Source organism: Pan troglodytes, chromosome 2 (genome assembly GCF_028858775.2).
Source record: "Pan troglodytes isolate AG18354 chromosome 2, NHGRI_mPanTro3-v2.0_pri, whole genome shotgun sequence".
NCBI classification, from domain to species: Eukaryota; Metazoa; Chordata; class Mammalia; order Primates; family Hominidae; genus Pan; species Pan troglodytes.
In genome coordinates this window covers 198,713,559-198,735,124 of record NC_086015.1, presented here as the reverse complement: position 1 = coordinate 198,735,124, position 21,566 = coordinate 198,713,559, and the positions used below count along the sequence as shown (strand labels likewise).

Below are 21,566 nucleotides of genomic sequence, written 5' to 3'. Positions count from 1 at the left end.
AGGCTGGAGTGCAGTGGTGTGATCTCGGCTCGCTACAACCACCTCCCAGCCGCCTGCCTTGGCCTCCCAAAGAGCCGAGATTGCAGCCTCTGCCCGGCCGCCACCCCGTCTGGGAAGTGAGGAGCGTCTCTGCCTGGCCGCCCATCGTCTGGAAAGTGAGGAGCCCCTCTGCCCGGCTGCCCAGTCTGGAAAGTGAGGAGCATCTCTGCCCAGCCGCCACCCCATCTAGGAAGTGAGGAGCGTCTCTGCCCGGCCGCCCATCGTCTGGGATGTGGGGAGTGCCTCTGCCCCGCCGCCCCGTCTGGGATGTGAGGAACGCCTCTGCCCGGCCGCGACCCCGTCTGGGAGGTGAGGAGCGTCTCCGCCCGGCCGCCCCGTCTGAGAAGTGAGGAGCCTCTCCGCCCGGCAGCCACCCCGTCCGGGAGGGAGATGGGGGTCAGCCCCTGCCAGGCCAGCCGCCCTGTCCGGGAGGGAGGTGGGGGGGTCAGCCCCCCGCCTGGCCAGCCGCCCCATCCGGGAGGTGAGGGGTGCCTCTGCCCGGCCGCCCCTACTGGGAAGTGAGGAGCCCCTCTGCCCGGCCAGCCGCCCCGTCTGGGAGGGAGGTTGGGGGTCAGCCCCCCACCCGGCCAGCCGCCCCGTCCGGGAGGTGAGGGGCGCCTCTGCCCGGCCGCCCCTACTGGGAAGTGAGGAGCCCCTCTGCCCGGCCACGACCCCGTCTGGGAGGTGTGCCCAACAGCTCATTGAGAACAGGCCATGATGACAATGGCGGTGTTGTGGAATAGAAAGGCGGGAAAGGTGGGGAAAAGATTGAGAAATCGGATGGTTGCCGTGTCTGTGTAGAGAGAAGTAGACATGGGAGACTTTTCATTTTGTTCTGTACTAAGAAAGATTCTTCTGCCTTGGGATGCTGTTGATCTATGACCTTGCCCCCAACCCTGTGCTCTCTGAAACATGTGCTGTGTCCATTCAAGGTTAAATGGATTAAGGTTGGTGCAAGATGTGCTTTGTTAAACAGATGCTTGAAGGCAGCATGCTCGTTAAGAGTCATCACCACTCTCTAATCTTAAGTACCCAGGGACACAAACACTGCCGAAGGCCGCAGGGTCCTCTGCCTAGGAAAACCAGAGACCTTTGTTCACTTGTTTATCTGCTGACATTCCCTCCACTATTGTCCTATGACCCTGCCAAATCCCCCTCTGCAAGAAACACCCAAGAATGATCAATAAAAAAAAAAAATAAATAAATAAATAAATAAATTGTGGGCTGGGTACAGTGGCTCACGCCTGTAATCCCAGCACTTTGAGAGGCTGAGGTGGGCAGTTTACTTGAGGCCAGGAGTTCGAGACCAGCCTGGCCAACATGGTGAAACCCCGTCTCTACTAAAAATACAAAAATTAGCTGGGCATGGTGGCACACGCCTGTAATCCCAGCTACTTGGGAGGCTGAGGCACGAGAATCACTGGAATCTGGGAGGTGGAGGTTGCAGTGAGCCAAGATGGCGCCACTGCACTCCAGCCTGGGCGACAGAGGGAAACTCTGTCTCAAAAAAAAAAAGTGTAGCATGCACACATATGTGCAGGTACGCATACACACCATGGAATACTATGCTACAGAGAAAATTAGAGCTACATGTATCAACATATATAATCTATAAAATACGTTGGGCAAAAAGCAATATACAGGATACAGTATGAAATATATAAAACAACATTATTTCAGAATACATAAATATGCAATAAAGTATAATGAAATGCAGGAAATAATAAACACCAAATTCAAGGTCCTGGTTCCCTCCGGAGAGTGGAGAGAGAGGGCTGCAGTTCAGTAGAGGAACACCAGTGGCTTTCATTGCATGGGTAACTGCATTAGTTTCTGTGGCTGCTGTAGCAAATGACCACAAACTCAGTGGTTTAAAGCACCTGAAATTTATGCTCTCATAGTTCTGGAGGCCAGAATTCCAAAATCAGTATCACTGGGCCGAAATGAAGGTGTGGGCAGGGCTGTGAAGGCTCTAGGGGAGAATCTGTTCCTTACCTCTTCCAACTTTTGGTATTTTGGTGGCTGCTGGCATTCCTTGGTTTGTGGCCACAACACTCCAATCTTCAAATCTGCTTGTCTTCACAGGGCCTGTGTGTGTGTGTGTGTGTGTGTGTGTGTGTGTGTGTGTGTGTCATGTGTGAAATCTTCTGCCTGTCTCCAAAAGAATACATGTAATTACATTTAGGGCCCACCTGGATAATCCAGGATAATCTCCCTACTTCAAAAGTCTAACTCGGCTGTGTGAGGTGGCTCACGCCTGTAATCCCAGAACTTTAGGAGTCTGAGGCAGGTGAATCACTTGAGGTCAGAAGTTTGAGACCAGCCTGGCCAACATTGCAAAACCCCATCTCTACTAAAAATACAAAAATTAGCTGGGTGTGGTGGCGCATGCCTGTAATCCCAGCTACTCAGGAGGTTGAAGCAGGAGAATTGCTTGAACCCAGGAGGTGGAGGTTGCAGTGAGCCACTGCATCACTGCACCACTGCACTCCAGCCTGGGCATCAGAGTGAGACTCTGTCACAAAGGAAAAAAAAAAGCCTTAACTCAATCATATCTGCTATGACATTTTTTCCAAACTGAACATTTCCAGGCTTCAGAGATGAGAACCTGGTAGCTTTGGAAGAGCATTTTTCAGCCTATTACAGTAATATTTTCTTAAACTGAAAGGTAGGTAATAGAGGATATAATGGCTTCCCACTTGGGCCCAGCAGAATGACTCCTGCAAAGAGGGTAGCCAGAAAAAGGGGGGTCATTCTGCCATCAATGAGGCAGTGACCTGAGGATACACCATCAACATTCACAGGTGCATCCATGGAGTGGGCTTCAAGAAGAATGCCCCTCAGGCACTCAAGAGAGATCCAGAAATCTGCCATGATGGAGATGGGGACTCCAGATGTACGCACTAATACTAGGCTCAACAAATGTCTGGGTGAAAGGAAGGGCCGTACCACATCCATGTTTATCGTGCAGAAAACATAATGAGGGTGAAGGTTCAGCAAACAAACTCTATACTTTGGTTTAACTATGTACCTGTGACCACTTTCAAACATCTATAGACAGTCAATGTGGGTGAGAGCCAACCACTGATTGTCAAATAAAGTGATAAAATCATACACACACAAATAGACATACAATCATGGCCCTTTACCTTTTTTTTGAGATGGGTTCTCATTCTATTGCCCAGGCTGGTGTGTAGTGGTGCGATCATAGCTCACTGCATCTTCTGCCTCCTGGGGTCAAGTGATTCTCCCACCTCGGTCTTCTGAGTAGCTGGGACCACAGATGTGTGCCACCATGCCCAGCTAATTTTTGAAGTTTTTTGTATTTCGCCATGTTGCCCAGGCTGGTCTCGAACTCCTGGGCTCCAGCAATCTACCTGCCTTGGCCTCCCAAAGTGCTGGGATTACAAGCATGAGCCATGGCGTCCAACCTTATGGCCCCTTACTTTGAATAACGGTTGTCTATGACTATATCTTAAGGCAGATACAGACTGTGATCCTTTCATAGAAAAAGAGGTCTCCATACCCCTGAACCCAAAATAAAAGTTTTTTTTAAAAGAAAAAGAGGTCTCCAGGAGGCTGAAGGGCAGTGTAATATGGGTAACTCAGTGGGAAGGTTAGAAGACTATGTGTCATGCTCTAGAGTGTATGAATTTGTCATTTCAGAGATGGGACAATTCTGGATAAAATGAGATCCAGGGCCTAACACCTATAACCTGATTTTGCCATTTTGAGATTTTTTTGTGAGTCTTTTTTAATATGCTAAATTATGTTTCTAAACCGTGGTATCCTCCTCCAAACATTCACATTAGCGAGCGAGCTGAAGGTCAAAAATCAAAAAAACCTTTCAGAACCAAGTGGATTGGATACTGAGTTCTAGCAGAATTCCAAGAATTGTGGACAGGTCAGTGGACAAAAATTCCCATCATATTACCTAGGCAGCCACCAGCTCCACCTGCTTTTAATCCAAGCCTTCTGTTTCCCACCCCTCCCAGGCCAAAATTACTGCCAGTGTCTATGAGTCAGCTGTGTCCCCAGGAAGTGACAAATGGGCTCAGGAGCTGGCATGGACAGCACTGGAGGAAGCAAATGGCCACTCCTCTGTCATCACAGTTCATTAAGTAGGTGTTTGTTCTTTGCCTGCAGCCTGGTCCCAGCAGGACTGGTGAGAGCTCGTGTGTGCACCAGAGTCAGAGGACACCCTGTGTGCACCAGAGTCAGAGGACACCCTGTGTGCACCAGAGTCAGAGGACACCCTGTGTGCACCAGAGTCAGAGGACACCCTGTGTGCACCAGAGTCAGAGGACACCCTGTGTGCACCAGAGTCAGAGGACACCCTGTGTCCTCCCCCCCAAACCGGGGAGTGGTCGGGAACGACAATGACCAACCTTGCTGGAAGATGCTATGAAAATCCACAAAACTGAAGCTGACATCTGTGGCATTTTGCTTCAGGGCATTTTGTCAACAAAGCATACTGTGCACTAGAAACAGTCTAGGTGGGTCATTTGCACCTGCAAATTACTAATACAAATAACATCTCAAGCTTGGCAGGCTTAGAGGCTGAGATTGTTGGCACTTCATCTGTCAAGTCTCAGCTCAGATGGCATCTCAGAGGCATCTGCCTAAAAGTGATTGCCCCAGTTACCTTCCATCCGGTCACACTTTTTATCTCTTTCTTACCATTTTTCATAATCTGCAATGATGTTGTGTATGTATTTGCTTATGTATTTGTGGTCCATCTCTCCCACTGGAAGGTAGGCTCTCTGAAAAAAAAAAAAAAAAGATCCTGCTTTTTTGGTACCCTCTTATATCCTGAGACCTAGAACAGTTCCTGGCACATATTTAAGTACTCAATAAATATTTATTGAATAAATGAGTGGGTGAATGAACAAATGAATATACAAATGCAGAGGCTGAATATAAATGTCCCAGGGCCCAGAAAGAATCAGTCACAGAAGGGAAAACAGGACCCAGATAAAAATGTCTTATATTCATGTGCCTCAACATATCTGGCTACAATTGCTTCCCAGTTTGCTATATCTGGCATGTTCCCACAACTTACACTGGAATATCATAGGCACATTCATTCATTTTCCAAATGGGGAGACTGAAGCCCAGCAAAATGAAATGACTTAAGTGAAACTATGTGGCTAGTTACACTTATAACTTGAACTTGGACCCTGTCTTCTATCAGAAAAATAACTTACTCATAGGATGATTGGGGTTTTTTACCTCATTTTGTTCATTTCCCCACAAACAAAACATATTCTATGAGAGAAGTGTTTTTGTCCCCATGAGACAAAAAAACATGGTATAAAGTCAGTGTTGTATTTTGCAAGTCAATAACCACTACCTAGGGGATTCTATTCAAGGACTAATTATTAAGGAGGCAACTTTGGCCAGGCTCGGTAGGACTCACAGTAACAGAGATGAGTGAGATGAGGACATCCTGCTCCCAGGGCCACCAGGTACATGAGACCGTCAACATGAAAGTCCTGGACTCAGACCCTGGCTATTTTTAGCATGTGGGAGATATTGTTTCATATGGTTAAGGGGCAACTCTACCAGGAAGCAGGGAACTGAATGACTCCATGAGACACTCCCAGCTCCAAGGGGCCTTCTGGACAAGAACAGCACAGGCAGCAAGAAGAACAGGTGTTCTGAATAGGCCCACTTCCCCTCCTCCCACGAGACTATGCTGCCTCCTTGTGATTGAAGAAGCAAATGCTGAATACAAGTACTTCATACATCAGCTGAGAAACATTAAAATGTTCTTAATAAGCACGAAAGATTTACCTGCATCCAGTTCCCATATCCCCTTTATATGTTCTAGAAAGTGTACTCCAGCTCATTCATTCATCCTTTCCTTCTCCCTGAAAATGACATGTGTTCCGAAACCTGTTTTGAATTATAACAGAAAAGCACCACTGTCTGTTATTGAAAGGAGAAAGAATTTTGTCATTTCGAACAAATAAAAGTCCTGAAGGATCATATCTTCTCCTAAGTAGGTTCATTGTCAACCAACAGCAAACAAATTACCCACAGTAAGCAGTAACTCTGTGAAAACAAGTGATTTATCAAAGAATAACCTTAGAGAATCTTTCCTAGTTCTCCAACCTCTTTGTTAACTAATATTATTCATTAACTATGTCTAGTATTGCGGTTTTGTTTTTTTTTTTTTCCCTGAGATGGAGTCTTGCTCTGTCGCCCAGGCCGGAGTGCAGTGGCGCCATCTCAGCTCACCGCAACCTCTGCCTCCCGGGTTCAAGCAATTCTTCTGCCTCAGCCTCCCAAGTAGCTGGGATTATAGGTGCCCACCACCACACCCGGCCAATTTTTGTATTTTTCGTAGAGATGGGGTTTCACCATGTCAGCGAGGCTGGTCTCGAACTCCTGAACTTGTGATCCACCTGCCTCAACCTCCCAAAGTGCTGGGATTACAGGCGTGAGCCACCGCACCCGGCCCTATGTCTAGTACTGTAGCAACCACTTCCACTACCATCTCATAGAAAAGCATCTCCTTGAAAATCATAAAAAGCAAATGATGGATGGCTTCCTAAGGGACAATTTTCCACACCAATAATGTTTAATAAAAAAACTGAAAAAAAAAGGACAAAGCAAAGCAACTTATAATGAAGAATAATTAGAATAATAAAAGAAAATTTAAAGGAAACTATTCAGGTAGTAAAGCAAGTCTCTAGAAACAGAATTCGTAGGACACCCCAGAAAATATTGCATACACGGCCACCAAATTCAATACCAGCAAGAAATAGCATGGTGGATTTCTGCCTGCGGGACAATGGTTGGTAACCTAAGCAAACCTATGTTTGCAGTTATCTCCTCTGAGGACTGGTTCAACTCATTGTTTGATTTATGCCTAAGAACTCTGACCCTCACATGTGCGCTCTGGCAGAAAGGCAGTTAGTTCTTGTCCTTGGAATTACTGCCTCCAAAGATAAATCCAATATGTCAACTCAAAATCATTTACCTAAATTACCTCCTTGATTAACTGTTGGTTTGCCAGCCTGTCTCTCCCACTAGATGGTGACAGGAACCCTGTCTCATTCATCTTTGTATTCCTCACTTCTAGTACAGAGAAATGTAGTTACCAAAAATTGGTGTGGAGTCAGGCTTAAAAATCAATCCTTTTTTGAGTATTTCATTGTTCCTATCTTTTCGGCATTTTAAGGAAGTTTAAAAATATTTTTAAGGCCAGGCGCAGTGGCTCACGTCTGTAATCCCAGTACTTTGAATCACTTGAGGACAGGAGTTTGAGACCAGCCTGGGCAACATAAGGAGACTCGGTATCTGCAAAAAATAAAATGAGCCAGGTGTGGTGGTGTGCCTATAGTCCCAGGCACTCAGGGGGCTGCTGAGGTGAGAGGATCTCTCGAGCCTGGGGACTTGAGGCTGCAATGAGCCATGATTGCATACCTGCACTCCAGCCTGGGCAATAGAGTGAGACTCTGTCTCAAGAAAAAAAAAAAAATTTTTTTTTTTTTTTTTTTTTTTTTTTTTTTTTTTTTTTTTTTTACCAAAAACACCTTAGGCTCCGTATTTCAAATTAGCTCGTAACAGATTCACAACATTTGATGAATGATGGTGTTGTTTAGTTCCCTTGAGGCTGTTACTATTCTGCTATTATTAATCAAGATCTCAAAAATCGCAAAATAATATATTGAATTCTGAATATTAATTATAAAACCTATAAATTACAAATCCTAATTTGTATCAAACATTACAGGTGACTGCAAGCAAGTTATCTCAAGCATTTACAGCTGGGATCCACCCAGAAACGATCGATCATCGTTAGAGTCTCCACGTGTCAGCTCAGCGTCTCATCCACAGCAGCGCCCCCAGCTGCCTGCTGATGGCTCCATCCCCAACTCAGTCTTCGTGGCTCAGCATCCATCGTAGTACAAACACTATGCCTTTGGAGAGGACTGCCTTAGAGTCCACAGCTAACGTCTATAGAAATCTAGCAATTCTATCAAGAAAAAGCAAAATTAAAATGCCAAAAATCAGGCAAAAAGAAAAGAAAAAAGCACAGGATACTCCCAATAGGTGCCAAAAGAGCAATGATTTAGGTACAGTGTTTTGGGGAGAACTGACCTGGAGCCTGCTGGAGTTGCTCAGAGTCTACAGGGAAAGATAAACAAGAAGACCAGCCATGTAGATGTGGAGATCAAACAAGATGAGAGGCTGTAATGGAGGGTAGAATGAGGGATTCTGGGAGAACAGAGGAGGGCCACCTGATGCTGCCCTGAAGAGGTGGAGAAGGCTTCATTCCAGAGCAAATCCTGAGCTGCGTTTGGAAAAACGAGCTGGAGGTAGTCAAAAATTGAAGGGGGAGGCCGGGCGCGGTGACTGATACCTGTAATCCCAGCACTTCGGGAGGCTGACGCGGGCAGATCACGAGGTCAGGAGTTTGCGACCAGCCTGGCCAACATGGTGAAACCCCGTCTCTACTAAAAATACAAAAATTAGCCGGGCATGGTGGTGCGCACCTATAATCCCAGCTACTCGGGAGGCTGAGGCAGAAGAATCGCTGGAACCCAGGAGGTGGAGGTTGCAGTGAGCTGAGATCGCGCCACTGCACTCCAGCCTGAGCGACAAAGCGAGACTCCATGTAGCACCTAGGGTCCGGGACCCTGCAGAGGAGAAGTAGAACAGGTGGCCAAAGGCCAGATCACTGACAGCTTTGTAAACCATGACATGGAGCTCAGATTACAATCTGAAGGTGAATTGATTCAAGGACTCAATTCTAGGAAACAATTTAACTTACATCTTAAAAATGAAATCCGAATACCAACTTGTTAATTCACGGTAGGAAAAAAGTCACTAAAGAACAAATCGAGGCTGGAGTTCTCTGAAAGCAAATGCTCTGTCTTCAGGTTGGCTACAGAGAATGCCAGGATCTGATGAGGAAGGGGCTGGTAAAGCCCAGGCAGCTGACTAAAGCAGCGTCATTCATGACGCTATGGGGATCCACCTACCTCCTGCCCTGGGAGGGGTACCGTTCGCAGCACTGAGTGATGGCTCTAGCAGCAGAGGGGAATGGAGAGGGGATGCACGGGCCTGACAGCAGGAGGACCTGTGAGATTGCCAGTGCTCCACTGTGTCATGACGAGGGCCTGAACTAGAAAGTGGAAGTAGAACGGAGAAGGCAGATTTAGGAGATTTTTATTTTCTTCTTCTTATTATTATTAGAGTTATAATCCAATCTTTATTTAAAAATCTAATCTGCCAGTTTAGCGTTTTCCACCAACTTGGGGAGCTGAAACTTCCACAGGCTTCACAATCTTTTGCTCAGGTGCTGCCTTTGTAGGTGCCGTAGCAGCAGCCCTTGCAGTCTTTTTAGATGCTTGCTTAGCCATTTTTTGCTTCCTTAGCAGCCCTGATCACTTGTTCTCTTTGAGCCTTTCTAATTTTGGGTTTCTGATTCCTCTTGGCCATTATAGCAGCAAGAGACACACCGTAATGGTCTTCTGGAATTTGACTGCTCGGTGGGTTCTTTTCTTTTGAATTTATTCCGACTGTCCCTTTTTGTGCTTCCTTTGGTAGAGGACAGTCCAGTTTACCTGCCGAGGATTCCTCTTGGAAAGGAACGCCAACTTGCATTTTGAATTAAGAAACTGGAAAACCCTCCCGTCGGTCCTGGTGTGGCGCCTCCCGTGTCCGGGGTAGATCTTGTACCCGCTGAAACTGCACAGGTCAACCTTCATGGCAGCGGCTCCACGGGAAGAGAAATGATGGCAAAGAGAACTATTATTATTATTTTTTGAGATGGTGTTTAGTTTTGCTCTTGTCGCCCAGGCTGGAGTACTGAGGTGTGATCTCGGCTCACTGCAACCTCCACCGCCAGGTTCAAGAGATCCTCCCTACCTCAGCCTCTGGAGTAGCTGGGATTACAGGCACCCACCACCAGGCCAAGCTAACTGTTGATTTTGTTGTTGGTTTTGTTTGTTTGTTTATGAGATGGAGTCTTGCTCTGTTGCCAGGCTGGAGTGCAGTGGCGCGATCTCGGCTCACTGCAACCTCCGCCTCCCAGGTTCAAGCGATTCTTCTGCCTCAGCCTCCAGAGTAGCTGAGACTACAGGTGTGCACCACCACACCCAGCTAATTTTTGCATTTTTTTTTAGTAGGGATGGAGTTTCACCATGTTGGCCAGGATGGTCTCGATCTCTTGACCTCATGCTCCACCCGCCTCAGCCTCCCAAAGTGCTAAGATTACAGGCGTGAGCCACCGCGCCCAGCCTAATTTTTGTATTTTTAGTAGAGATGGGGTTTCACCATGTTGGCCAGGCTGGTCTCGAACTCCTAACCTCAGGTGATGCACCCACCTCAGCCTCCCAAAGTGCTGGGATTGCAGGCGTGGGCCACTGCGCCCAGCCTAATTTTTGCATTTTTAGTAGAGATGGGGTTTCACCATGTTGGCCAGGCTGGTCTCGAACTCCTAACCTCAGGTGATCCACCCGCCTCAGCCTCCCAAAGTGCTGGGATTACAGGCGTGAGCCACCGCGCCCAGCCTAATTTTTGTATTTTTAGTAGAGATGGGGTTTCACCATGTTGGCCAGGCTGGTCTCGAACTCCTAACCTCAGGTGATCCACCCGCCTCAGCCTCCCAAAGTGCTGGGATTACAGGCGTGAGCCACCGCGCCCAGCCTAATTTTTGTATTTTTAGTAGAGATGGGGTTTCACCATGTTGGCCAGGCTGGTCTCGAACTCCTAACCTCAGGTGATCCACCCGCCTCAGCCTCCCAAAGTGCTGGGATTACAGGCGTGAGCCACCGCGCCCAGCCTAATTTTTGTATTTTTAGTAGAGATGGGGTTTCACTATGTTGGCCAGGCTGGTCTCAAACTCCTAACCTCAGGTGATCCACCCACCTCAGCCTCCCAAAGTGCTGGGATTGCAGGTGTGGGCCACCGCACCCAGCCTAATTTTTGTATTTTTAGTAGAGATGGGGTTTCACCATGTTGGCCAGGCTGGTCTCGAACTCCTAACCTCAGGTGATCCACCCACCTCAGCTTCCCAAAGTGCTGGGATTGCAGGCGTGAGCCACCACTCCCAGCCTAATTTTTGCATTTTTAGTAGAGATGGGGTTTCACCATGTTGGCCAGGCTGGTCTCGAACTCCTAACCTCAGGTGATCCACCCGCCTCAGCCTCCCAAAGTGCTGGGATTGCAGGCGTGGGCCACCGCGCCCAGCCTAATTTTTGTATTTTTAGTAGAGATGGGGTTTCACCATGTTGGCCAGGCTGGTCTTGAACTCCTAACCTCAGGTGATCCACCCGCCTCAGCCTCCCAAAGTGCTGGGATTACAGGCGTGAGCCACCGCGCCCAGCCTAATTTTTGTATTTTTAGTAGAGATGGGGTTTCACCATGTTGGCCAGGCTGGTCTCGAACTCCTAACCTCAGGTGATCCACCCGCCTCAGCTTCCCAAAGTGCTGGGATTACAGGCGTGAGCCACCGCGCTCGGCCTGATTTAGGAGATTTTTAGGAGGCAGAATCAGGTGATCTGAGGGATCAACTGCGTGTGGGAAGTGAGGGGGGAAGTAGGGGTTTGAGATGACTGATTACTGTCAGCCAGAAAAGGGGAGTAAAGGAGTGCAGGCACGTTCGTGTGGGGAGACGATGAGATTCATGACTTGGTTCCTGCTAACGTGTAGGATTATCTTTTGCCACTACCGAGCATAGATCCTTTATGCCTGTCAGACTGAACACCTTGCAGTTTCCAAAGGTGTCACCCTCTCGGGCCCCAGTCTGTTTATGTACATCATTCCAGACAACACACCACCATTCTCCCTGCCCTGCTGACTCCTGTTTACCAGCTCGCCGCGCCTGTCTGGCCAGCCTTCTCTGGTCCTTCCCCTGCTCTCCTGACTATCCCACTGTTATGGGTTGAACTGTGTCCCCCAAAAAGATATGTTGAGGTCCTAACTCCCAGTACCTCGGAATGTGACCTTATTTGGAAATAGGGTCTTTGCATATTGAATTAAGATGAGCTCATTAGGGTAGGCCCTAATACAATACGACTAATATCCTCGTAAGAAAAGGAAAATACCACGTGAAGACAGAAACACATGGGAGAATACAGGCCGACAGCAGAGACCGGAGTGATGCAGCAGAGAGCGGGGAGCGCTGAGGATCGCTGACCAGGACTGGAAGCTAGGAGAAGGCAGGAAAAGATCCTGCCTGGAGTCTCAGAGGGAGGATGGCCCTGCTGACACCTTGATTTCAGATGTCTAGCCTCCAGAACTGTAGGAGAATATACATTTCTGTTGTTTTAAGCCATGGGAAACCAGTACATCATCATTTCCACGTGTCCATGTTTCTATGTTTGTAAACACTGTGTCCACTTAGGCATTTACCACCTAGTCTGCTCATTCTTTGTTTTATATTTCTTTATTAAACTATGAGCTTACATCTGGGTGCGGTGGCTCACGCCTGTAATCCCAGCACTTTGGGAGGCCAAGACGGGCAGATCACCTGAGGTCAGGAGTTCGAGACCAGCCTGGCCAACATGGTGAAACCCCGTCTCTACTAAAAATACAAAAATGAGCTGGGCATGGTGGCATGCGCCTGTGATCCCAGCTACTCAGGAGGCTGAGACAGGAGAATCACTGGAACCTGGGAGGCAGAGTTTGTGGTGAGCCAAGATTGCACCATCGCACTCCAGCGTGGGCGACAGAGCAAGACTCCATCTCAAAAAAAAAAAAAAAAAAGGTTAGCTTACCTTTAAGGACAAGAATCATGTTTTATACATCTCTGGACATACAGCAAGTTGTTTGGCACAGTGAATGCTTAAGAAATATTTCTTAAATGAGAAAAAATATGGACCAAGGTTCTTGATGCCATTTAGAGATCAGCAAGAGCTTACTAGATGGCAGCCACTGGAAGGCACACACAAGGGGATGTCATTGACATGAGCCTCAAGAAATGTTTACCCTGGGCCATGGGTCGGGATGGAGGGAATGATGATAACAGCAGCAGCCGTCTTGGGAGTCAAGCAGAATCCTAACTCCTGCCCAGCGCTGGGCTCCATGGCACAGAATGGCCGGCCACTATTTGTGAGTTGCCTGGGACAGAAAACCCAGCCTTCTGTTAAGGTGAGGAGTGCAGGCAACATTCTGGGAAGGTATCTGGGGTCTCAGACAGGCTGATGTGACAGGCGGATGTGTACCAACACACAGCAGTTCTACTCTGTGCACGGCCACTCTTTTAAGTCTCCAGAATGTTCCCCATCTCGTGACCACCCCTGGGGCTCCCTGGTGAGCCCGAAAACTAAAGGGGTAACACCTGGTAGCAGAGGCTTCTCTGAATTACATGGAGCCATGCCTGCATGATAGCCATTTTCCTTCCTGCTTGGTTGGGGCCTGCCCACACCATTTTGGTTCTCAAATATCCTGAGTATCACCCTGCACATAAGCAGTTTGTGAGGAATGGAGGCTGGCATGCCCAGCAGGCAGGGCTGCCGAGGAGAAGCTACACGAGAGGCTGGAAGATGACAGTGAGGAAAGAGGCTGCACGTTCAGGGGCCCGAGGGTGACAGGGATGGGAGGCCTGGTGAGCAGACTGGCCTTGGGTGTGAAAGGACTTGTCTGCCATGCCCTTCTACTCCCTGAGAACTGGCTGGGCTTGCTTGGTTGGCTCCTAAAGCAGCTGTCCCAGGAGGGAAGGGCTTGGCCTAGTCCCAGAGCTGAAAAGATTGAAAGAAGAGTTCAGTACTTGTGAGGGGGGGAAAAGACACTGTGCTTGGCTCTGCTTAGAGCTATTACAGCATTGACTTAATTGTATTTTATTTCTAATCCTTCAAGAAGCATACTGTCACATTTAATAAGCCTGCAGACTTGATTCACCAGAAGATTTTGTTCCTGCCCACTGTGTATAAATTTTCTTCTTTTTTTTTTTTTTTTTTTTTTTCCAGACTGAGTCTCACTCTATTGCCAAGGCTGGAGGGCAGTGGCATGATCTCAGCTCACTGCAACCTCTGCCTCCTGGGTTCAAGCAATTCTCCAGCCTCAGCCTCCCAAGTAGCTGAGACTACAGGGGCGCGCCACTACGCCTGGCTAATTTTTCTATTTTTAGTAGAGACGGGGTTTCACCATGTTGCCAGGCTGGTCTCAAACTCCTGACTTCAGGTGATCCACCCACCTTGGCCTCCCAAAGTGTTGGGATTACAGGTGTGAGCAACCACATCCGGCAATTTTCTTAATTTCTCTGTCTCTCTATGGAGGGAGAGGAAACATGAAACAAAAGCAGTTAATGCTTTTATGCGTTCTCTTTGACCCTGCAGTCTTAGTTAATTTTTTCCAACTTGGCGGCATCTAGCAAGATCAAAGTGAGTTTCAGCTGTGGTCAGCCACAGAGCTCCACAGTCTTGCACTGCAGCCGTTCCTAGCACAGAGCCAAATGGGCTCTGTCTGGACTCTCTTCTGAAATGTAGCAAACGCAATTGCCTTTGACAAGCACAGCTGAGCAGCATATTTAAGAATGTCAGAATATTAGGGGTGGGAAAGACCTTCATAAAATTAAAATTTGTGTTGACTAGGGTCCAGTCTTGGACAGGGTTAAGCTTCCAAGTAGGTAAACCATGAATGACAGGCAGTTAGAAAGAACATTCTAGTTGGTACCTACAAGGTAACAGTATAGGTGCCACCCTAAAAAAAAATGAAAATTTTAAAATCTAGAGATAAAGCTAGTTTTACTTTGGTTTTATTTTTAATTCAATTCTGTTCAGGATGCTGATTAGAAAACCTCCATATATGAGAAACAGTGAGAGGCAAACTCTTTTGTACCGTAGAATGTTCTCGACATCAAAAAAGAGCACTGGAAGCCTTCAACATTTCCTGTTTATGTTGCACAGATCAGAGGTTCACACAGAAACCACCTGCCCACGTGGCCCCTGCTGCTGGTTTCCCAAGCCCCAGCTTTCCTCTGCAGTCCCCTCTCGCACTGCTTTCTTCTGATGAAGTCTGGCGAAGTCCTTGGGGGAGAAACCAACGAGACAGCAGTTTATCCTGTGAGAGCCTTGTGGTTCCTACTAAGGGATTCCCCCCACCTGCCTCAGCCACGGGAGCGCAAAGAGGGTCTTGAGTCCTGTCTAGAGAACCACTTGATAAAAACACCTGATAACACAGGTGCACTTGATGAACACAGGAAGCTATGCCTTTGTGAAAACAGCAACAGCGTTCTCCTGGAGCCCAGAGCCAGAGCTGGGAGAGACACACGAAATGAGGGGTGGACTTGTGTGTGTATGTGCGTATCTAATAACAAACTTTGTTTTGTTTTGTTTTGTCTTGTTTGAGACGGAGTTTCACTCTTGTCACCCAGGCTGGAGTGCAATGGCGTGATCTCAGCTTGCTGCAACCTCCACCTCCCAGGTTCAAGGGATTCTCCTGCCTCAGCTTCCCGAGTAGCTGGGATTACAGATGCCTGCCACCATGCCTGGCTAATTTTTGTATCTTTAGTAGAGACAGGGTTTCACCATGTTGGCCAGACTGGTCTCGAACCCTTGACCTCAGGTGATCCACCTGCCTTGGCCTCCCAAAGTGCTAGGATTACAGGCATGAGCCACTGCACCCGGCCTAACAATGAACTTTTTAAAGAAAGGGTTCTGAACCTAAAATGAAAAGAGGAGGCCGGGTGTGGTGGCTCACACCTGTAATCCCAGCAATTTGGGAGGCCGAGGCGGGTGGATCACCTGAGGTGAGGAGTTCGAGACCAGCCTGGCCAACATGGTGAAACTCCATCTCTACTAAAAATACAAAAAATAGCTGGGCATGGTGGCATGTACCTATAATCCCAGCTATTTGGGAGGCTGAGGCAAGAGAATCTCTTGAACCCAGAAGGCAGAGTTTGTGGTGAGCCGAGATCACGTCACTGTACTCCAGCCTGGGTGACAGAGTGAGACTCCATCTCAAAAAATAATTAAATTAAATTAAATTAAAATGAAAAGAGGAAATACAGTACCTGCTGTAGTTTATTTCTGCAATAAACTAAGCAATAGACAATACCTAGAAAAGGACCTGGCACATAACAGACCTCAATTAAGATTTCTGACTGGTGACAGGACAATTTCCTCTTTTTAATGCATTCTCTATTGACTCAGCAGTCTTTCTTATTTCTATTATTTCCTTTCCAGCATTATAGCTGCTAATGCCTTCCTCAGCCATGCAGAACAAGATATATAGTCAGATTGCTTTCCAAGAAATTGATGTTGTTATGGGCACCATTATTGGGGAGGTCGAATTTAGGGACAGTTAACTCATTTATTCCCTGATTCAACTGTGAAAGGAAAATAAATCTTGGGACCCTAAACTCACTAAGCCAAAGGGGAAAAGTCCAGCTGGGAACTGGGTCTTGCAAACCTGCCTCCCATTTTGTTCCTAAATAGATAGCTACAAGATAATAAAGCTACAGACCTCCCTCACAATTTGCCCACAGGGTAATTCCTGTGGGCTCCCAGATCTTTACTCTAAAACAGTTCTGTTGAATCTCACCCTGGCAATGTATACTGATAGCTTATCTTTGCAGGTATGGGGCAAAGGACAGAAATCAAAGACATCCCTCTGCTTACCTGAGAAAAAGGCATATCTGATTGCTTCCTCTGCCCTATGTTTATGTTATGTAAAAAATGCAGATTCATTGCATGTGTAAGTGACTGTACCTCTACCACCCTCTCACATGTAAATGGCTGATCAAAGACTCAAAAGAATGCAACTGCTTGCCTCTTATCCACCCACACCCTTTGTAAAAAAAAACTTTCTTTCTCTTTCTCCAATATTCATTCTTTTCCCTTTAAATATTGAGGTCCCCAGACCCTCTTTGGAAAAAGCATGGAGCACAGTTCTTCCTGTGGATCTGTGTTCTTTCCTGAGTGCATCCTTAACCTTGGCAAATAAACCCAAATCATCGAGACTCGCCTTGGTCATTTTCTTTGATTTACATAACCAACATGTATCGAGGGCCTCTTACGGCAGACACTGTATTCATTAAGTTATGCTGTCAGGGGAGAAAGAGGAGGAAGACATGCACCTGCTCCCAAAGAGGCCACAGCAGAGGGACGGACACTTAGACAATGATGATACGATGAGATAGAGGAATGCAAACAGCTCCTTAGGATCTCGGTGAAGGTGAACACTAACTCGGCCTGCGTGGAGTCGGAGAAGGAGATGACCTTTGAACTGGGGTAATTTAAAAGCAAGAATAGGGGATGGTATTTCACATAGATTAGTAAAGGCATGAAAAAGGGACAGAATATAGGTTGCTCTGACACCCTGAGAAGGGCAGTGTGACTAGTGTGAAGAACATAGCAGAAAGCAAGTGGATGTAAAAAGAAAAGGAGACTAGAAAAACAGACAGTGCTGGATTGTGAAGGCCCAAGGGATTTGGACTTCATCCTAGACAATGAGCAACCACGGCAGACTGAGTTCCTTGAGCAAAAAAAAAAAAGAGGGGCAAGTTCTTTTTTTTTTTTTTTTTTTTTGAGATGGAGTCTTGCTCTGTCGCCAGGCTGGAGTGCAGCGGCGCAATCTCACTGCAACCACTGCCTCCCGGGTTCAAGCGATTCTCCTGCCTCAGCCTCCCAAATAGCTGGGACTACAGGCGCGCGCCACCATGCCCAGCTAATTTTTGTATTTTTAGTAGAGACGGGGTTTCACCATGTTGGCCAGGATGGTCTCCATCTCTTGACCTCGTGATCTGCCCACCGCGGCCTCCCAAAGTGCTGGGATCACAGGCGGGAGCCACCGCGCCTGGCCAAGAAGGGCAAGTTCTAATTGTTTCCCCAAGCGTAACACTGTGTGTGGCAAAGTGGAGTTGAATTTATAAACTAAGGATCATTGCATATCCCAATTTAAAAAAAAATATGAGAGCAGTATGAAGATGAATGAGCAGTGAAGAAAGCGGAGTCCTCAGACCAATCTGGAGACAACAGTCAAATAAAATAATAAAATTACGCATTTGAGACGTTTCAAACAAGAATGAGTGCTAACGAGCATAAATACAATAGTAAAGTAAAAAAGTCTTCCAATGGTGACTTTTGACTATGTAGGCTTCAAAATATATTTAGGGTTTTCCATGAAGCATTTATAGCAACATCACATATGTTCTGAATCAAAGCCTATACTCCTTATCCCATTATGAGTTCATAGAATAACAAAATGCAAGATAATTTGGCAAAATTGACACAATGAAATTATAATACACAACATTGCTCCCTTGCTTCTTGCAATAATAAACCAAACCAATTAACACTTACAGAAAATTTACAGTCACAAAAGACTGAGTGATTTCTGGCAGGCACAAGGTAAATTCATAGCTTAGCCAAAAAACTAACTCATATTTCCTACTTACCATTCCAAGGTTTGTTACACTGCGTGTCCTGCCTTCTTCTTTCGTTTTTGCCTCACAGGTTCTGAAAGAAGTAATTGCCTAGAGTCTCTGAATTTAACCAGTTTTTAAAAGGATCAGGAAACATCTAGGGACTAATGAAATCTCTGTGTACCCTAGGGGGGCCTATGCTCTGTGACTCTTCTCAGAAAAGTATTTTGGCCACTTGGTAAGGTTAAGGAATCCTTCCAGTAGATGTCTTTGAAGAGAAGAGAAACAGTGGAGCATTCCATGGTTGCAAATCAAAGCCATTTTTTTTAAGCAGAAAAATGATTAATCTTTGCCCTTGGCTTTTTCTCTCTCTGAAACTTTCTGTTTTGTTTAAATGATCTTGCCCCTGCTACCATGAATTTCTACAATGTATTTAATACGACAAAATCTGTGATCTTCTCTTTCCGGGGAGGGATTACCTGAAAAGGAAAAGAACAATGTGCTATTCTTGGCAAGAAAAGAGTTGCTGCTGACTCAGTGGTCATGAAGTCACAACTTTTGGGAATTTTTCCAGATGTTAGGCGGGGGCACTACCCACTTCTCTACTCTGTGGACCTAGCTGATGACTCAGGCAGGCTGGGTGAGCCAACCATGGAAGCCACTGTTGCTTTGGAACTCCGTCCTTGGTGGGAAACCCAATGGTGGTGTCCATAGTCGTCTGTTCCAGTGAATGGAGAGCCAAATGACTCAGCCACATGATGGGGTACAATAAAAGTGTCCCCTCTCCTCCTCCAAATATGTTGTGTTGGGTCAGGCAACCATGATAATGAAGTCTTCAAAAAGAGGGCAGAGATAAATGCCAGATTATCCTTAAATCATGTATATATCTTTAAATATATGATTTGCCTTGAGCTCAATAGCTACTTCCAGAAACTGAAACCAGAATGAAAGATTCTATCTACAATTCACCTCCTGGCAGCCAAACCCTCAACACACAGGAAATGTAACAGCAATACAGCTAAATTCAGTGCTCGGGCTGTTTGGTCCAGATAACTTCCTACAGGAGCAAACCTCAGCAGAGGCACAGAAGGAGAGCTCTGTTTAGAGGCATTTGAAAATCTTATTTGGGCCACACTGAGGAATAAAGTAGTTCAACGATTCTGAAAGATAAGGAAAAGCAGGCCATGTGTGGTGGCTCATGCCTATAATCCCAGCACTTTGGGAGGCTGAGGCGGGCAGATCACCTGAGGTCAGAAGTTTGAGACCAGCCTGGCCAACATGATGAAACCCCATCTCTACTAAAAATACAAAAATTAGCTGGGTGTGGTGGCAGGCACCTGTCGTCCTAGCTACTCGGGAGGCTGAGGCAGGAGAATCACTTGAACCCAGGAGGCAGAGGTTGCAGTGAGTGGAGATTGTGCCATTGCATTCCAGCCTGGGCGACAGAGCAAGACTTTGTCTCAAAAAAAAAAAAAAAAAAAAGCAGTACTGGCCCTCACAATTTTACAACCTATTTTTTTTTAAGTGCTACCAAAGTCATCTTCATCTGCATTCATTTGTTGTGGGTTTGGGAGTGGAAGAACCAGTACAGGAGACAAAAGTTTAACTCTTGATGAGGGAAATATGTTTCCAAGGTTCTTCAGAGAACTCTTCATCACCTCCTGTTCCAATGTTTGTTAGTTAATTAACTAATAAAACACTTTATGTCATACGATCGTAGTCCCTTTCATTAGAGGGTCTGAAAGCAAGCTGTTGCTTAATCAAGGGCCCAGTCACAGTTGAGTTCAGGGATGCTGAACTCAGTGATGCTTCCCAGCCCAAGCAGGAACAAAGCAAATCTGCCCAATAATTTGGAACATACAGGGAAGTTTGTGTATTCCCTTGAAAACAGGATTGCCATCACTGACCTAGACTCCTGCTGACAGGGCAGGAGACGCAACACAGGTGTTGAACACTGGGGTGGAAAGAACTCAGGAAGGGAAGGGAGGTGGCCATCCTGCTTCCCCTCTCTGAGAACCCTCTCTCTCTGCTCCATGGGCTGGACAGGGCTGTCAGGGTGTAATGTTAGATCCACCCAGCAGTCCTGGCCTGGGAGGGAGAGACGGCTCCAGTGGATATTTGACTGGGAACAAAGGTGGGGACAGTGCCAACAGTGACTGTGCAGGCCCCTGGCTGAGGCAAATCCCTGGGGAACACATTCCATTCTGTGACCAGCAACCCTGTTTCCCTTCTCCCCTTCCAGCTCACTTCCCCTCCATTATCTCCATCCACATCCATTCCCATACTGAGGCCCTGTTCTGTGCCAGGAACTCATCTAGGAGCTAGGGGCTCGGGGCCAGACGATAAAAACAATCGTTTTCAGAACCCTACAGTCATCCCTGAGGGGCAGAGTCCTAAGGACACAGAACAGGGGCATCCTCAAAAGGCACAGAGCCTGTGTTAAAGAAGATGAGACTGTGGTCCAGAGATGAGCCATGGGAGTGAGACTGCTGCTATAGGGGCTAGATAGGGGAAAACGCTTCCTCTCACCCCCAACAGCAGTGGACAGACATTGCTGGGAGCGAGGTGTCAGCTCAATCTAAGAACTCCCTGAGTCAGAGGTGTCCAAAAACAAAATGAGTTACACGGGGGTGTGGCGAGCTTCTAGCCCCTGGGGTTGTTGGAGAAACAGGCTGAATAGCCACCTTATGGGCCTGCTTGACAAGGTCCCTTCCAGGCCCAGTGGTCTGTGAATCCGCAGGGGCTGGTCCACCGGAGGGGCCAGTTCTGGGTGGCTCAGTCTGCTGTGCTCTAACCTGTGGTGAGGACGATAAAAAGGCCTGATCAAGAAAGAGTCATGGAAAAGAGCCTGGTGATGAGCGAGCTGCGGACTGGACTTGGGAGAGGGAGGGAAGGGAGTGTACAGGGGCCATAACCAATACCACACACGAGGTGGCTTTAAGCAATGGAAATGGGCTCTCCGTTCTGCAGGCTTGAAGTCCACATCAACCTGCGGCAGAGTTGGTTCCCTCTGTGGGGGGAACCTGTCGCGGCCTCTGCGGGCCCAGGAGGTCCTTGGCTGGGAGATGTGTCCCTGCCGCCCTCCCGTCTCCCGCGCTCTCTGCCTAGACGGGTTGTGCGACGGCGGGGGTCGCTGCCCGTCTGTCCGTCGGCTTCTCCAGCGGTAAAAGGAGGTGAGGCGATTCCAATGCAGACATTCTAT

The 21,566-nt window shown here is 47.2% G+C and overlaps 1 pseudogene; it reads right to left on the bottom strand.

Annotated features, from left to right (window-relative positions):
* Positions 1–8,668: 8,668 nt before the first annotated feature.
* Positions 8,669–9,873, bottom strand: LOC460950 (large ribosomal subunit protein eL24-like; annotated as a pseudogene).
* Between the last annotated feature and the right edge of the window lie 11,693 nt (positions 9,874–21,566).